At 37.0% G+C, this 12,724-nt stretch overlaps 1 pseudogene; it reads left to right on the top strand.

The window, feature by feature from the left end:
- Positions 1-310: 310 nt before the first annotated feature.
- On the top strand, positions 311-1,052 carry LOC114507278 (annotated as a pseudogene).
- Positions 1,053-12,724: the final 11,672 nt, after the last annotated feature.

Below are 12,724 nucleotides of genomic sequence, written 5' to 3'. Positions count from 1 at the left end.
ATGAATTGCTTATGCCAGTTCCTGATATTCTGCTCTAATTTTCTGCAAAGAAGAAATAAAAAATAAAAAAGTAAGCCCTAATTATGATCTTGCAAATTTTTCAGATCACAGGTATATCAATTCCTTCAGTGGAGCTGACTGATACTGATCTAAATATACAGAAGATCCCATTTATTTCTGAGTTCCCCCACCTTATCATCAACTTATTGATGCATGCAGTGGTAAGGGCATGCAATATTCGTTCACTCATCATAAATGTAAGTCTACATCAAAAGACAAATGAATAAAGAAAATGTGACTTCCAGTCAAGATGGTGGTGAAGGTAAATGAGGGACTCCAATCCTCCCACAACCACATCAAAATTACCACTAAACCACAGAACATCCATAATTCAGAACTGCCTGAACTGTAGTTGAACAAAAGTCCTACAAGTAAAGATATAAAGAAGAAGCCAGATTGAGACTGATTCTGGAGAAATGTTTCCTCACTGCAGCAAAAGAAAGCAGAATACATTGCCCACCCACCTCTGTCATGAAAATGCGACTAGAAGAGAAAAAGCATGGCCTGACCAGGCCCTAGACCTTGCAAATATCATGAGGATGTGTCCTGGGAGCTGCAGATGCCGTGCAAACAGATTAAATTCTATCACATGAGACATCATTACAAATCTTGAAGAAGTATCAAGACAAATATGGTGTTTCTGCTCTCATTCCAAACTTTCAGATCTCTCAAGATTCATTAGAGCACTGTAATTGGAGTGAAACATCCACATCTGATAATGTAGAAACTTATCAAGGGGACACAAGTTCTTCCGGGCCTCTAAGTGTTTCCTGGATCAGTGAAAGAGTAATCACCTATGTCAGGTAGTTCCTGCGACATGTTCTACTTGCCTGTCTCTTCCTTGGGGAGATCCTAGCCAGATTACTAGAAATTTCATTAGTCATCTAAATCAAAGATATCTGTGTGTGTATGGAGAATTTGTGAATCTATAGCTAGATGAGGAAAACCAACATCAAACTGCTGTTGGGGAATTTTTTCAGGTAATCATCTGAGGGCTGTAGACACCTCTGCACCTTTGTATCTGCAAGTGACATCTTTAAGGAGAAAACTACATGAAGTCACTGTTTTAATAACTTGTGTGTATATTAATAAAAGTAACTCAGTCTAGAAATTGCGGTATGTATATAATAAAATAGTATTCAGCTTTTAAAAAAGAAGGAAATCCTGCCATTTGCAACAACATGGATGAAACAAGAGTGCATTATGCTAAGTGAAGTAAGCCAGACACAGAAAGAAAAATATTTCATGATCTCACTTATATGTGGAATCTAAAAAAGTACAACTCATAGAAAAAGAGAGTACAGTAGTGGTTTCCAGGGGCTGGGAGGAATAGGGGAAAAGGAAAAAAGTGTTGGTCAAAGGGTAAAGTTTTATTTGTTTGGGAGGAGTTAGCAATGGAGATCCAAGACACAGCATAGTGACTAGTTAATAAATACTGTATTGTATATTTGAAATTTGCTAAGAGTAAATCTTCAGTGTCCTCACCACACACATACACAAAATGATCATGAGAAAAAATGGGAATCTTAATTAGCTTGATGGTGGTGATCTTTTCACAATGTATACATATCTCAAAATGTCATGTTGCACACCATAAACATGAGGTGTTTCCAGAAAGTATCCTGCCATGTAACATGAAAAACAGAGATATTTATTGAAGAAGATACAAGATACAAGAAACAGTGTACATAGGACAATGACACCTCAGTCCCTTCAAAGTAGGTACATTGGGACCTCACACAGTTCTCCCAACCGTCATCAGCTGTTCTGTCATATTTTCCTGAATCTCATTGACGGTCTGAAATCTCTTCCCTTTCAAAGGTGATTTTAGTTTTGGGAAAAGCCAGAAGTCACAGGGTGTCAAATCTGGGCTGTCGAATGGCTGAGTCACCTGGGTGATTTGATGTTTCACCAAAAAACTACACAAGACATGATGCATCAATGGGTACATTGATGTGATGAAGCTGCCAATCACCATTTGCCCATAGCTGTGGCCTTCTGATCATATGAATAGTTTCCATGGAGGAATGTTCAAGCTTAATGCAAAATTTGAGGCAGATTTGTCGCTCTACTCACTCAGTCATTTTGAATGCAATGGCCGCACAGTACACATGCTCACTCAACAGCGTGTACTGCCCTCACTGACTAGCACAGTGAAGTCATCATTGTTCATGCATGTGCATTCCAGTCCACTCTTCTTGGCTGCCAGGTTACATTGATGTTGTACAAACTACTCTCATTATAGTAACAATCGTTGGACTTTTTCTGGATAGACCTCATATATACAATTTTAATTTATCAATTATACCACATAAAGCTGAGAAAAATTCAGTTGTTATAATATATCACTAGCTTCTTTTATTTTCTCAAGCAAATTTTGCTATGATGATAGTCATCCATCACAGTTTTTCAAAAGTTCTGTATATTCAGTAGATTGTCCCTTAATAAGAACATTTTTAAAGTTAGTTTTGAAGGACAAGTTCAGTTTCACTCAGAGATAAATGTATGTTATTTAAATGTACTTATTCTAGAACTTTAAAGTGAAAGGGCCTGTCTAGGAATAATTGTCATTATGTGATCTTATATAAGAAAAAATTGGTTTCATTACTTTTCATTACTGAACCAGAGATACCATAGGACATATCCTAAATCCTTGATCAGTGACAGGCTTGAACAAAAAAGACATTGCTCAGGCTTCCTGATTTAAGAATTTTAAAATTCTCATCAGAAAATATGCCTGTAGTTGGAAGGTTCACCCCAAATCAGAATTTAACTTTTTTCTCTTTTTATTTTTTCAACCACTGTCAAAAACCTACCATGTGCCAGGTTTATGGTGCTAGAAGTTAAAATCAAATAAACAACAACAAAAACACCCAGATATGGTCTCTGACTTCATACATGTGTTATATCACATGCTGTTATTAGCATATAAACTTAAAAAATGCAACCCAAAGCATTTTGTTCTTATATATACTATATAGTTATAGCACAATATGGCAAATATATACCTTGCCTCTGGCAACTATTCCTTGGAGAATTGTATATAAACTTAGAGGCAATGCTTTCCTAAATGTTTTAGGTTGTCCACACTAACAACTCCATGCTATATAATGTTTGATTATTTAAGTATAGAAGCAATCTCATCTTGAAATTAGGGTTTTGCATGTCCACCTCTGGGGCTCAAACATTTCCAAGACTGTCTGAAGGAATAATGCCACAGCCCAAAGGTCAATGGTGTTTACTGACTTCAGAAAGTTTGACCTGCAGCAAAGAGTAGGAAGGAATAAGCAAGGAGGAATATCGGAGCTGAGAGAGAAAGAGGAGGAGTGTGTGGAAGACACTTGGTCAAGACTAGACTCTTACTATTCTTTTTTTTTTTCATTGAGAAACAAGTTTTTTTTTTAATATTATTTTGTATAATATTTTTCCTTTTTCTTTGTTAAATCTTTATTATGAACTCTTATTATCCTTTTGATACTAATTCTCCACTCTAGATACATGAAGATAACTTAGTCAATTTTGAAAGATTTGAAAAAATTCTTCCATGTGTGCAACTGTCTTCTGCTTTATTTATATAACTAAAATTTCCTTCTCTGAGTAACAACCTAATTGTGATTTTACTCACAATAACTGCCATGAGTTTGTGCCAGAAGGTCAAATAAATGTGGTTCCACTTCTGGAAATGGCAGGTCTTGTCATTTGTACCAATCCTTCCATTGAGAGCAATTCAGAAAGCTGGACAAGTTATTACCAAGCATCTTATTTGAAGGTTTCAAATCAATACCAAGGCAGGGAAAAATTATGGAGCAAACATCAGGACAAAGCAGAAATCCAAAGAGGTGAACTTGTCATTTGAAGACATTTTCCTTCAAGGAGCACCACTTAATTGCTGTAGAAGTGCAAAGGAGGCAGAGAAACAGAACAGCACTTTCAATAGGAACTATTGAGCGAAGCAAAACTCATCGGGAATTCAGGGATCACTGATGGGTGTGTGTATGTATTAAATCTCTAGGTTTGGTTGTGGTCATTGAAACCTCTAGCCTAGAAATAAGAGTAAAAGCAAAACAAAACCTTCCTCTTCAAGTCTGAAACCTAGCTACAAATCATCTAATCTGTAATTGAATTAAAGAATTCCAGGACAGCTGGCTAGTGTTCATAAGTATTTGCTCAAAGTGAACATGTAACTCTGTGGAGGAATATAACATCACATCAGGGTTCAAACTATCTTTAATTTTTTTCTTCCATTTATATCTGGCACTCAATAAAAACTAGCTAACCATGTAAGAATGTAATTTAAAAGCAAGATGAGTAAAAAAAAATAGAAGCAGAATCTGGAATGCTTGAGATAATAGTTATCATACAACATCTAGTAACTACGCTCAATACATTTAAAGAAATAAAACACAAAATTGGGAATTTATGTATAAAATTGGAAACTTTAAAAAAGAACAAAATGGCAGTTCTAAAACTGAAAAAATTCAAATATAATATTAAAAACTTGGTAGAAGTTTAATAATATATTAAACAGAGCTAAAAAGACAAAAAGGAAATTAAAATATATGTGCAAAGAGAACATCATGTATAATTGACTGTAACTTCCATTTTATTAACACTCCTTTAACGACTTATGCAATAGTCCAGCGATGGTCCCCACCCTCAGTTGAACAATGTTGTTCTCATTGTTACCATCAGTGCCGCAGTAACTTTGCATTAGCTTCCGTCAGTATTCTATGGCCATATTGTCAACCTCTCCCCTTTCAACAGCTAAGTCTGGAAGACCATACTTCTTTTCCATACCCCAGCTACAGTGTCGGTGCATCTCCACCCTGCTTTAGCACTCAGTTACTAGTTGCTCAGCCATAAGTAAAAAAGAGAACAACCGAAAATTTGGAGTGGCAGCCGGTCTTCTCAGTGATATACAGCTTCTCTTTTTGATCCTAACAACCAACAACATCAAACAAAAAACAAATAGATATTGAACATCACTGTGTCCCAGAAACTGTTGTATGTGCTTGGGGATGGCGGCATCAGTGAAAAAAAGAACAAGCAAACAAACAAAACCCAAAGGTTATAGTTCTCTGTTCTTTAGTAGAGGAAGATGTTAAATAAACAATACAATAAATAAATACAACATAAATATATAGTGTTCTAACATGTGAAATAGAGATACAGATACTTTTCTACCTCTCATTAAGGTTTGTTGATTACAGTGGATCTTTCTGAATATGTTTATGTCATATAACTTATAATATTTTATGTGTTTGTAGTCCCTGCCAATTTATTTATTGACATATTTAAAAGCTAATTCATTTCAATTGGGATTGTCCCATCTGGGTTGGTTTCAATTTCAAATCCAGGTGTTCAAAACAGACTAACTAGGGTCTCTGTGTCCCAATACAAATTCCCTGCAGATGACATCTGTCTGGCTCAGGATGATTATCACTTGTTCCTTCTCCTGTTTAAAGTTCAACTCAACTGAAATATAGGGACAAAAGTGAGTGATCAAGATACCCATTTTGTTTCTGGTAAAGCCAAATTTCAGGAGTAAGAACAGCATTTGCTCATTTAAAGACAGCGGATCCCCCAAGCTTTCTAGTGATATCTATTAACTGATTCTGATACTGCATCACAAAATAGGGAGGAGCTGGAAGTTGCTGAAAACCTATCACTTTGCATTGACCAGTGAGAAGCAGAGTGGGTTGGGAAAGCCTACTTTAGAGACGTTTTGAAAGCGCAAGGATTATCAGCTGGACTCAATGAGTTGCCTTTTTACTAGTACTGGGTGATTTTGAGATGGTCCAGGAACCACACTGTGAGAAACCTTAGCCTAAAAAGGAAGAGCAATTGAAGGTAAGAATCAGTGAAATTGCAGAGGAAGTGAAGAAAAATAAAATTCAGTGTGGGTGACAGGGAAGAACAAGTAAACTTCTGTATGCGTCAAGAGTTTATGTACATTTGATCTTATTTTGAGATATACTACTATTTTGTCTTTTAGAAATTAGTTGGAATATCAAAATGTTGTCTTATTAAGTTGTAAAATATTTTCATGGTCAGCAATTTTTTTCTGTAAAGGGCCAGATAGTAAACATTCTGGTCTTTGCAGGCCATACACTGTCTTTTGCAACCACTCAATCAGTTCTACCATTGTAGCACAAAAGTAGATGTTGATAATATGCAAATAAATTGCATGGCATGTTCCAATAAAACTTTATTTACACAAACACACAATGGGTCATGTTTGGCCCATGAGCAGTAAGTTGCTGATCTCTGATATAGTTGCTTAGCAAGTATTGTCAGCTATTTGAGGGAGATGTGAAGGATAATTGAATTTCTAAAAAGTGTATAGAAATTCAACAGGAAAATTAAAATCTAGGTTAAATTATAATATAGCTTTTTTAAAAATGTAAAATGTAAAGAAAATTTATAAAAAACTTTGAATATGAGTCTGGTAAGTTCTGGAGAGCTAACATACAACAATGTGACTATAGTTAACAATATTGAATTGTATATTTGAAATTTACTAAGAGGGTAGATATTAAGTATTTGCACCATAACAAAAGAAAGAAAGAAAAAGAAAGTGGCAGCCATATGAAGTGAGTGGATATACTTTAGTTTAGACCATTTCATAACACATATTATATTAAATCATTAAGTTTATATCTTAAATACATACAATTTTTAATGATCAATTATACCTCAAGAAAGCTGGGGGAAAAAGTGCACTTGGCAAGTAGACTCCACTGAGCAAATAACAGTTAAAAAATTACAAGCTACTTATAGTTCATAAAAGAAAAGACATTTCTTCTAAACAGCTTTACAGTAGTTACTAAGATTATAACATGTGCTAAGTAAATCATAATAGAGAAAAAATATCACATTTTAACTTGCAGCTAAAGAGTATTATTGGGAAATTTTACATCTCAGAAGTGGTAAATGTCTTATTAAAATATAGTGGGGACATCTCCAGTCCCTTTCGTAGGCTCTAAAACACTGCTCACATCTTAGGAAAGGGTTTCTCGTTGCAGGTTCAAATATATTATCAGGGCCCAAGCGTTGGGGTTAAGGTATATGTTGAATAAAATGTGGTTAGTAAAATGTCATGTTGCAAAATTCAAATCATGAAATGCTACAAAATGAGGGGTCATGGCAACCTGGGTTGTGGAAGAAAATGTCAGTGATGAAATGGAATAGTCTAAATGGACACTTGCCAATTCATTTCATTTTCATTTGATCCCTTTGCTTCCTCTCTCTTTGTAATCTCTGCACCTGTCGCTGCCCCCTTTGCTCCCTAGCACTCTCTTTCTTCCTCCCAACTCTCTCCCCACATACTTTTTTAAGTAGGCACTGTTCAAATACTTTTAAAAGATAAATAAAAATCATATAAAAAAGAAAACCCTATAAAGTTCCATGATAGCCCTTTTTACTCACAATAAACTTTGTTAAACAAAAATGTAGTGAGTTTAAAATATTATAATAAGACAGAAATGAGTCCTTAAGCCAGTTAGACTTTGGGAAAGCATTTATTGTTGTTTAATCTTACTATCTTATTAAGAAGATAATCTGAGCTCCACTTTCCTGTTCTCTATGGTTTTTAGTTGCTTTTTCACAGTCATTTTTTCACATACTTTACAGTGCCTGCCACTGTGGAGTTGTGCTACTTCCAAATACTGTGGTCAAAACACAACCAATCTCAAGGGATCAGATCATTTTGTGTGGAGATAGTAATAATTTTGGAAATAGATATTGCTCTGGAAGGTAGGGTAGACTATTACATTGATTATCAGCCAATCAACCAGCCTCCCAGTACTGATCATCCTTGTGTAGTCTCCCCTCTAAGTCTGGAATGGTCCTGAAATATGCTTTAATTAATAAAATGCAGCAGGAGTGACATTGTGCCAGTTCATGTCTGAAACCTTAGGAACACCCAGAAATGTTTGTTTTTGTATTTTACCCTTTTGCATTTTGAAAGCCTCCAATTGCCATGTAAGAAGTCCAACCACTGGCCCTGGCTGGTGTAGCTCAATGGATTGAGCACAGGCTGAGAACCAAAGTGTCACAGGTTCGATTCCCAGTCAGGGCACATGCCTGGGTTGCAAGCCATGATCCCCAGCAACCGCATAATGATGTTTCTCTCTCTCTATCTATCTCCCTCCCTTCTCTCTCTAAAAATAAATAAATAAAATCTTTAAAAAATAAAAAAAAAGAAGTCTAACCACCTGAGAATGCTATGTACACGGTCAAGCTGACCATGCGAAGTCCACATGCTTGGGAAATGAGGTGCCAGTCAACAGTAAGAACAGAGGCCTCAGGGAGAGGACCCCAGTGGAACTGGTGTAGAGAGTCCCTAGTCACTTGAGCCGCACCAGCTGGTCCAGTGTGGTGCAGAGATGAGTGGAGTCATCCCCACCTCATTCTCTGTCCAAACTCCTGTCCCACAGCATTGTGAGCAAATAAAATGGTGGTTGTTAAGCCACTAGTTTTCAGGTGGTTATGCAGAAATGCTATATAACTGAAGTTCAAGAAGTGGGGGCAATCACAACAAGAGCCAGGAAAAGATAAAGACCCTGATAACCTAACAGTGCTCTGGAGGGAGATCCTGGGAATGCCATTGTGTTCTCTCAAACACTCTCTGCCCATCGGCACCCTCAGACCAATCACGTACTATTGTACTAGGTCATTTTTTTTAAACTAAATGAGATGAGATAATATGGTCTTATCAAACAATGAAGGGACATATACTTTTTAGCTTTGGGGAACAAAGGTCCTGCGTGTGGGGCAAGAAATAGAAACATTTCTTCCGTGGTTTACTTCCAGGATTGGAATCTATTTCGGCTCCACATGACTCTGGGCTGACCCTGTGATTTGCTTTAACCAATAAAATTGACAGACATATTGTTCTACTAGTTCTAGGTTGTAAAGGAAGTGGTAACATCTTCTTCCTCTCTCTTCAAAACCAGCCACACATGAGAAGTCTGACTTCTCCGAGGCCACCATGCTGTAAGGAGCCCCAAGACAGCCCTGTGGAGAGGCCACATGAAGAGAGGTGTCCAGTCACTCCCTCGCTATTCCAGCCGTCACAGCTGAGGCATTGGACATGCCAGTCCCAGGAGATGCCAGGTAGGATGAAAGGACCACTCAGCTGAGTCCCATTCAGACTGCAGAAGTATAAAAATGTCAAATTGTTGTTTTAAGCCTCTAATTCTTTTTGTTAGCTCTTACTATAGTAATCATATAATTTAATTAAATATGTAAACCCGTGAGGTTTGAATGTGAGAAGAATGAGAATTGTTGTTTCTATAAAAACAAAATGAAAGCTTTGAGAAGTCTCAAAAAAGGCTTTAAAATACCTTAGAAAATAGAAATGTTGCTATTAAAATATACGATTACGGGAGAAGACATAAGTATGTAGGAATATCCTACACTCGGATTGCTTTGAAATACATCGAAGTACATTTTTTCATAGTTTTCATTTGCTTCATTTTGTCCTTGTTTACTCAAGCTTGAATGTGAAATGGTCTGCCAGAACTATGTAGTGCCACAGTGGACACGTTCACTGAATCAGCTCCCATGTCCACTTCGTTGCAGTAGAATATCTTTCTGGGGTCCTGATAGCTGAAGAGCAGGTTTCAGAGTATGACATATTTCCAACTAATGTAACTCTGTTAGAGAGTGATAAAACTTTTTGCTGCTGTGCTGTATTTTATACACAGGAGAGAGAGCCCGAGGCAACGTCTATCAGTCCATCCAGACGAACACGTAATCAGCACCGTATGCCAGAGTAGACAAGGCTCCTACCTGTCTGTTTATGGTTTAGCTGAGTTTAATAAGGCTTGTAACCATAAGAAAATAGAGAAAATGGTACATGAATGTGACTATGAAATAAAATAATATCCATATAGTAGCAAAAAAACTTCCCCGTTTTCTGGTGAGTGAAATCGCAGCACCCCTGAAACGGGAAACGTGGACGCTGAGCGAGTTCCCCTCCAGGCCCCTGTGCTGACACAGAAGCCAGGCTTGTCTGTTGGAACCCATCCGCATCTCTGGTGTTGTAAATCCCTTCCAGTCTCTAGCATAGAGCTTACTATGATTCTTAGCTTTTAGTGTTATTGCATAGTTTTTATTGTTACAGATATTTAATGGGAAGTTGGAAGGCAGATTAATTTTAACTTGAAAGTCATTTAAATCTCTGTGAAAGAATTATAGCCCCCCAAAACAGTAGTTTTATTATTCTCTTAATTCTAGAGGCATTTTACACCAGCTATTGAGTTCAGGCATCTCACTTGGGAAGTGATGGAGAAATGTGATTATATTACTTGCCAACCTTATGTTTCTCATATTGAGAACATTCCATCTTCTATCCTGAGAATATTGTCATCAACCATGTGACAGAAACAGTGAGGCACACCAAGTATTCCATTTGTTTCTCTATGCTGCCCCGCCCTCTGCAGTTATGCAGCCGTGTGATACATTCCGGCCAATGAGAATAAAATATGAGTGGAAGTGTGATTGGTCATTTCTAGGCTGAAGAGTTGAAAAGCTGTGATTCTCTAGTTTTTTATTCCTCTGCCAGGATAACTGGAAAGGCCTTGAGTGACACATGATTCAGATGTAAGACAGAGAGTGCGGCTTGGCCTGGGTTCCTAACTAGGTGGATGGAGCAGAGCCCCTTGCCTACCCACGGAGACTGTGTAGCATGAAAAATTTATAAATTTTGCTGAACTTATTTAATATTTTGGAACTGTCTTATTGCTGCAGCATAACCTAGCCTACCCTTGTAATAAAACATATATAATAACAAAATAATTAATCATTGAATTGATTCAACATATAGTGGATAAATTCACCTACTGTTGCATGACACTAGGAGTAAGATGGTACATAGTCAATATCCTCAGTGACCTTATGATCCAGTGAGCAAAATGGACAAATAAACCTTCAACCAGGAGCATCTATCAAGCACCCAGCATATGCTACACTTGGCAGGGAAATGTGAATGGGGGATTTTCAGTGGAATGCAGTATAATACAGTGTAATATAGAAATGTAATAGATTATTATAATATAATATGGAAAGTATTCCAAGAAAAAGATAAAGAAGCATTTCATTATCTTGAGATGTCATGGGAGGCTACCCAGAGGAGGTGACATTTGTTTGTATCTTGAAAAGTGAGTAAAACTTCACCCGCTGATAAGGTTGATGTGGTAGTCATTAGCACTGCTCAACAAAAATACCTGACAGTCTTCCTTCTATGGTAGGATTGCACTTATAATCCCCTTTCAATTTAGGAATAGCCATGTGCTTTTCTTGCACTGAGAAAAATGAGTTGAGTAGAATGTGTGACTGACACTTTCAGGTAAAAAATTTCAAAGCCAGTGCACTGTTAGGTGTAGCCCCTTCTCTATTCTGCTGTGACCACAGAAGTACAATTTGAAATGGAATTTCCCCCAAACTTGGTGTCAGAATGACAATGATGAGATGAGCCTCACCGACCCACAATGAATGAGTGAAAAACAAATGTATATTGTTTTAAGGCATTGATATGTGAAGGGTCATTTGTCACTGTAGCATAGCCTAACTAACTCTGACTGATGGAGTATATTCCAGGGTGAGAGAATACTTAATGCAAAAAGACCTAGGTGTGTGAAAAATCAATGTGAAATGCTGTGAAACAGTGAATTGAATGGGGCTCAAATTCAGGGTATGCGGGTAACAGAGGGGTGAAAACAGATGAGGTGAGACAGGACAAGGTGTGACCAGTCTTCTGTCACTGTGTTAAAGATATTCTACTTTATTCTCAAAGCAAGAAAAATAATTCTGAGGCAGCCATGGTCAAGGCATGAGCAAAGACCATCATCATTTATGTCCACCTAACCTTGTGCTATGGAGAATCGTTTTTTTAAAAGGCCCTGAGAGAAAGATTTTAAATTATAAATTGTCTTCTTATGGCAATGATTAGGTATGCTGATAAAGTCACACTGACAGCAGTTTGTTTTGTGTCATCCAGAGCAGGATGTTGTCGATGCCTAGAATCCATAGTCTGTCATTGCTACCATATCTTGTTTGGAGAATGTTAATATCTATGAAAAAGTAAAACAGAAAATCTTTTCTTTTTTTTTAAGATTTGCTTGAGAGATGGAGTAACATGTTGATTGTCTGTGGCAGAAGCTGTCACATCAATTACAAAAGCTGCTAAGTCGACAGCAGGAAACACATTGATTCTTGGCGAGTTCAGAACTGTAATTTCAGATACCTTTGTCATCTTACTGAATGAGAAACTGTGAAAAGAAATTCGCTTCCATTCACAACAATGCCCATCCTTAGAGCCTTTGAAAGGAACTGATAAGATGGAAGTTTATTTTTGAAATTCCCTCAGTTGTTGTTCATTTTTATTTCTAATTTAATTTGCAGTTTTCCTTTCTTTGAGGTATCAGCTTATCAACCCACTAGATTCTTAGGACTCAATGTGACCACACAAGTTCATTTTAATATGCACCTAAGTAAGAGTGATTCAGAATTGTGCATGTCAGTATCTCAACAAAAACCATTTATTTCTATTAACAGTTTAAATTCTGGGCATATTTTCTTTCTTGTCTTCTGCTGCCTCCATTAAGGATATCCAATTTCTTCATGAAGTAGAAGTCAGGATACTCAGAAACCTTGAAAA

This window comes from Phyllostomus discolor, chromosome 10 (genome assembly GCF_004126475.2).
Source record: "Phyllostomus discolor isolate MPI-MPIP mPhyDis1 chromosome 10, mPhyDis1.pri.v3, whole genome shotgun sequence".
NCBI classification, from domain to species: Eukaryota; Metazoa; Chordata; class Mammalia; order Chiroptera; family Phyllostomidae; genus Phyllostomus; species Phyllostomus discolor.
The sequence above is the reverse complement of the archived record's forward strand: the minus strand, read 5'-3'. Positions and strand labels throughout refer to the sequence as shown.